The sequence below is a fragment of the Amblyomma maculatum genome, chromosome 11 (genome assembly GCF_055883805.1).
Source record: "Amblyomma maculatum isolate TAMU_Amacu chromosome 11, ASM5588380v1, whole genome shotgun sequence".
NCBI lineage: Eukaryota > Metazoa > Arthropoda > Arachnida > Ixodida > Ixodidae > Amblyomma > Amblyomma maculatum.
Genome location: NC_139354.1, coordinates 119,319,432 through 119,325,575, shown reverse-complemented (window position 1 = coordinate 119,325,575; position 6,144 = coordinate 119,319,432). Strand labels below are relative to the sequence as shown.

General features: G+C 51.2%; 1 pseudogene; it reads left to right on the top strand.

Moving 5' to 3' along the window:
* The first annotated feature begins 2,940 nt into the window (after positions 1-2,940).
* Positions 2,941-4,775, top strand: LOC146174858 (uncharacterized; annotated as a pseudogene).
* The last annotated feature ends 1,369 nt before the right edge of the window (positions 4,776-6,144 follow it).

Below are 6,144 nucleotides of genomic sequence, written 5' to 3'. Positions count from 1 at the left end.
GACGTGTCACTGGACAATAGGCATTCCTCACTTGACAATAGCGCCTCTCGACGGGAAGGGTGAAAAATTGAGCAAAAGCACTTCCGGCTATTTCTTACAGGGCGACGTTTCTTTGCATTTTTCTTGACGTTACCTTGACAGGGCCAACTTGGCAGTTGTAGGGTCACGACAAGGCAAAGCATGCTCACACAAAAATATTCATGTCAACAGGCTCACTTAGAGCCCTTGCACAAACAGCATGTATCAATACCATGCCCATAGGCGCACAATAGTGCGCGCAAGCGCGGACCATGCACGGTCACAACAGCCTCATCCCCCGCCAGAAGAGTGACGGAGGGCAGCAGTCGCAGCTGCTGCATGAAGAGATGACTTAATGGCCGCCTGCACATAAACGCTTGAAGCTCGCTGTCACTTGTCGCGTTGTCTTGATTGTCGTAGGCCAAATTGCTTGAGCTCTCTCCGAAACTCAACCACACGTCTAAGCAAGCACTTGGCTCCCGTCTGAAGAGACCAGGTCAAAAGAAAGCTGCCATCGTTGTCCGAGAAAAGCCCACACTCAAGACGCTCAGGACCCACGTATGCCTAGAAAACCAAACGTGCTACTTTACATAGTCACATATATACAAGCGCACAAACAAACAAGAACCTTAGTATCAATTTGGATATATGGTGAGGAGCACCTCGGACCGCTTATAAACAGCGGCTAAGCGCGTCCGCATTCCCATTTAACTTCCCCTGTTTGTATCTTATTTCAAAATTGTACTCCTCTAAAATCAAGCTCCACCTCAGAAGGCGACTGTTCTTCGATGTCGCAGTTTGCAGCCAAGCCAGGGGACAATGGTCCGTCTCTACAGTGAATTTGGCCCCTCCAAAATAGCACTGCAATTTTTGAATGGCCCATACACTGCAAGCGCACTCTTTCTCTGCCGAGCAATAAGCCCTCTCTCTAGAGCTCAGTTTTCTGCTCAGGTAGAGCACGGGGTGCTCATTACCATCGTCATCCCTCTGGCATAGAACAGCACCTAGCCCTCGATCACTTGCATCACACTGGACCGTGAATTTTCGGTCGTAGTCTGGAGCTCGCAATACCGGACGGCTAATCAGCACAGCCTTTAGGTTTAAGAAGGAGGCTTCCTTTTGTTCGTCTCAGATTACATTTGTCGGTTCTGTCCAGCGTAGAGCGTCGGTCAGAGGGCTAGCCAAAGCTGAATAGTTAGGTATGTAGTGATTGTAGCATCCCGTCAGCCCCAAGATTGCCCGAATTTCCGTCTTCGATATATATATATATATATATATATATATATCAGGAGTTTCACATACGGTTCGTCTACTCCCTGCTTTCGCAATGCCTGCATCACCGCCGAGGTTTCTCCTGAGTCATATGCTTTTTCGTAATCAATGACTGCTATGTATGAGGGCTGGTTATATTCCAAGAATTTATCTATCACCAGGTTGATGGTATGGATATGATCGACAGTAGTGTACCGTTTCCGAAAACCTGCTTCATTCTTCGCTTGATTGCAGTCAAAGGTTGTCCTGATTCGATTAGCGATTACCTTAGTAAATACCTTATACGTAACAGACAGCGTCTCGCATAGCCTGAGTCGCTTTGGGACGTTAAACCCCAAAAATCAAACAAATTGATCGCACCAGACAGTAAACCGATTGGTCTGTAATTTTTAAGGTCCTTAGCGTCCCCTTTCTTATGAATGAGGATAATGGTTGCTATCTTCCATGGTTCCAGTACCATCGATGACACTAGGCACTGCGTATACAGGGTGGCCAGTTTTTCTAGCACGAGATTCTCTCCGTCCTTCAACAAATCTATACTTATCTGATCCTCTCCAGCTGCTTTCCACCTTTTCATAGTTTCTATTGCTTCGTCCTTCGTCATTGGTGGAACGACTGTTTGGTTTTCTCTGCCGCCAATCTCATTACGGTCCTGACTACTTTGGCTGCTATAGAGATTAGTATAGGCCTCGATCCTCGGCTACATTGACAGTCTTGTCCATATTCATAATGACGTTGCCCGCCTTGTCCCTTAGCGCATACATCTGATTTTTGCCTATGCCCAATTTCGTCACCACTTTAAGGCTTTCCCCATTGTGTACAGCATGCTCAATTTTCTGCATCTTATACTTCCTTATATCGGCCACTTTGTGCTTATTGATTAGCTTTGATATCTCTGCCAATTCTATCCGGTCTCTTAGATTAGAAGCTTTCATACTCTAGCGTTTCTTAATCAAATCTTTCGCCTCCTGAGACAGCTCACCGGTATCCTCTCTAACTGTTTGACCGCCTACTTCTACAGCGCACTCAGTAATGATATCTCTGAAAATATTGTCAATTTCTTTTAGGGTAATGTCGCCATCCTCACTTAGAGCTGAATATCTATTCTGTAGCGGTATCCTGAACTCTTCTGCCCTCTCCCTCACCGCTAATTCGTTGATGCACTTCTTTCTTACTAATCTGTTGCTTTCCTTCTTCAGATTTAGACTAATTCGAGACCTCGCCATCCTGTCGTCACTGCATCGCACTTTCCCGATTAGTTCTACATCTTGCATAATGGCAGGGGTTGAACGCAGTATGAAGTCAATTTCATTTTTAGTCTCCCCGTTAGGACTTTTCCATGTCCATATCCCTATCGCAACCGGCTGGTCGCCTGCTTTGCACATCGTTTTATACAGATTGGAGAAATTATTTTTGAAGCGAGTCCTGCTGAACAGGTGGCAAGAATACCTCGAGAAAGAAGACCTCTACCCGGAAACGATCATTGGCTTCAGGCAGCATCTGAGTACCCAAGACTCCATGATACAACTAAAGCACCAGATCATCGACGGCAACACCGGCAACAACAAAGCAGTACTGGGGCTCGACCTTCAGAGCGCCTTCGACAAGGTGAAGCACTCGGTGATACTATTCCAAGTCTCGAAACTCAACATGCGAGAGAGATCATACAATTACATCAAAGACGTTCTCACGGACAGAACGGCCGAGCTCAGAGCGGGGGACCTGAGCACAGGCACACCTCCGGGATCGGTCATCTCGCCGGTGGTTTTCAATTTTGTGATGATAGGAGTGGCCGAAAGGCTCAGGAACATCAAGGAAGTCCGACATACGATATACGTGAACGACATAACGCTGTGGGTGGAAGGGGGCAGCGATGCCCACATCGAATCCACCCTACAGGCGGCCGTTGATGCGATCGAAGACCAACTCGACGGAACGGGGCTCAAATGCTTGCTGAGCAAGTCGGAGCTCCTCGTCTGCCCGCCTGTCAAGCACCGCAAACCCAACAGCAGCCCGAGAGAGTACGAGGCAAAGTCAAGACCAGAGAGGGAAACACGATCCCAAGAGTCGACAAGATCAGAGTGTTGGGAATGACGATCGAGACGCGCGGCAGAAACGGCGAGACCGTCACCCGGCTCATTGCAAAAGCGGCGAACGCCACGAGACTACTCAAACGGATCACGAACAAGAAAAGTGGAATGAGGGAAGAGAGCCTGATCAGACTGATCCGCTCGTTCGTCATATGTCACGTAGCGTACGTGGCGGCCTGCCACAAGTGGAAGAAGAGCGAGAGAAACAAGATAGATATACTCATCCGCAGAGTCTATAAGACGGCAGTGGGACTGTTCGAAACAACGAGCACCAAACGCCTCCTGCAGCTGGGGGTGCACAACACGCTGGAGGAGATCGCGGAGGCCCAACGCGCCGCACAACTCGAAAGACTGTCTACGACCAAGGCCGGCCCCAAAATCCTGGGCAACCTGGGAATTAGATATCAAGGCAAGGAGCAGACGCAGCTCCCCGTCCTCGATGAGATCAGGCACAACATCAGAGTGGACTCGGTACCGAAGAACATGCACCCGGAGTATAACAAAGGGAGGAGAGCAGCGAGAGCCAAGGCGGTGATAGATCAGGACGCGGCCGACACACACGCACGCTACGCTGATGCGGCTGAGTACGCCAAGATACACGGCTTCACGACGGTCGTCGTCGACGCGACCGGCACCGTTCGCACGACCGCCAGCACGAGATGCACCAAGGCAGAGCAAGCGGATGAGGTGGCCATCGCCCTGGTCATCGTCGACCGCGACTGCCACACAGTGCTATGTGACTCGAGGCAGGCGGTGAGAAATTACGCCAAAGGCAGGATAGCGAAGGAAGCGGTGCGCATACTGCAGGCAACCAAGAACGACGATGGCAGCAGACAAGTGAGAATCATGTGGTTCCCGGCGCACGCGGGCGAGGCGTCAAACCGCAACGCCAAACACAACGAGACGGCACACGCCGAGGCGCGCGCGCTAACGGACCGCACCTCGGTCGATTGGCGGCTGTGGTTCAGCACCAAGGACCGAATGACCGACTACAACGAAATAACCAAGGCGTTCCGTCTAGCTCACAGACCTCTTCCATTCCCTTGCTCGGGGTTCAGTCGAGAGCAAGCCGTTGTATTCAGACAGCTACAGACAGGCTCACTCCCCAGCCCATCGATAATGCAGAGAATGTATCCCGAGACGCACCGGACAGACAAATGCAGAGTCTGCCGAACGGAGGCGGCCGGCTTCGCACACATTCTGTGGAATTGCAACAAGTACCAGGAAGAAGCTAAGTCTGGGAGGATCCCGCCGTGACTTGAAGCAGCCGCAGGGAGCGACAATCAAGAGGAACAACTCTGGGCCGTCCAGCAGGTCATCAAGGCGCTGGCCCGGCCGGGAACCAGCGAGCCGGCCACGGCGAGCAGGGACCCAGGCCGCGCGGCCGGTGACTAGAGGACGACGTAGGCCCCGTCCGGAGCGAGAGCGCGCGAGCGCGCGTTCTACTGCAGGCCCCAAATAAACGTTTTACCAATCCAATGAAGCGAAAGCTTGACATCGTAAACTGCGGCACGTTTCGCATACGCCGCATGATTAGCGGCGCGCGGTATACTCGCCGCCAGCTTCTTCGCACGTGTGGCGCACGGACCTGACGGCTCTCCGTTTCTTCTGCTACTGCTTCACTTCTTCTACATCGCCTGCTTCTTCCGTCGATAAAGGAGACCGCGAAAAAACGGCATTTATCACTCCTGACGGCCTCTACCAATTTAAAGTCATGCCATTAGGCCTATGTAATGCCCCTGCAACTTTCGAACAGATGATGGACTCTTTGCTGCGCGGCTTGAAGTGGACGACTTGTCTTTGTCACTTAGATGACGTCATTCTTTTCTCCTCCACTTTTGAACGCCACCTCTCGTGCATTTCTACCATTCTCGAGCTATTCCGCCGCGCCGGCCTTCAACTATACTCCAAGAAATGCTGTTTCGGCCATCGGGAAATCAAAGTTCTTGGCCACTTAGTGAATGCTGCTGGTGTTCAGCCTGACCCCGATAAGATTCGCGCCATTCGTACTTTTCCCATACCACGCTCATCTAGTGATGTTCGAAGTTTTCTTGGCTAGTGTTCGCATTTTCGTCGCTTCGTCCATAACTTCACAGCCCTTGCTCGCCCTCTCACCACCCTACTGAAAAAAAAGTACACCTTTCTATTGGGACCCTGGCCAAGCGGTAGCTTTCTGTCAACCTGTCGCTGCTCTCACCAATCCACCCGCCCTGGCCCATTTCAACCCTTCGGTTCCTACCGAACTCCGCACTGACGACAGTGGTCACGGCTATCGGAGCTATCCTTGCTCAGCGACACCACGACCGCACCAGAGTGCGTATGCAAGCCGCCTGCTATCTAGGGCAGAGCAAACTTACTCTATCACAAATAGGGAGGGCCTAGCGCATCTTTGGGCTATTGCAAAATTTCGCCATTATTTGTTTTGCTGACTCTTTACTGTTATCACGGACCACCGTGCCTTATGCTGGCTATCTACACTCAAAGACCCTACTGAACGATTGGGATGCTGGGCGTTAAGGCTGCAAGAACACACCTTTTCCGTGGTTTATAAGTCTGGTAGACTTCACCAAAATGCAGACTGCTTGTCCCGCCACCCTGTAGATCCTCCCAGCTCTGCGGACTGTGGAATTGACGCATGTGTCCTGTCTTTATCGGACCTTTCCCCACATAGCCGACTAACAGCGCTTGGACTGCGCACTCCGGTCTATCATTGACCGTCTGACTACCGGCCAGTCTCATCCCGCCCTCGCTGTGTTCGTACTCC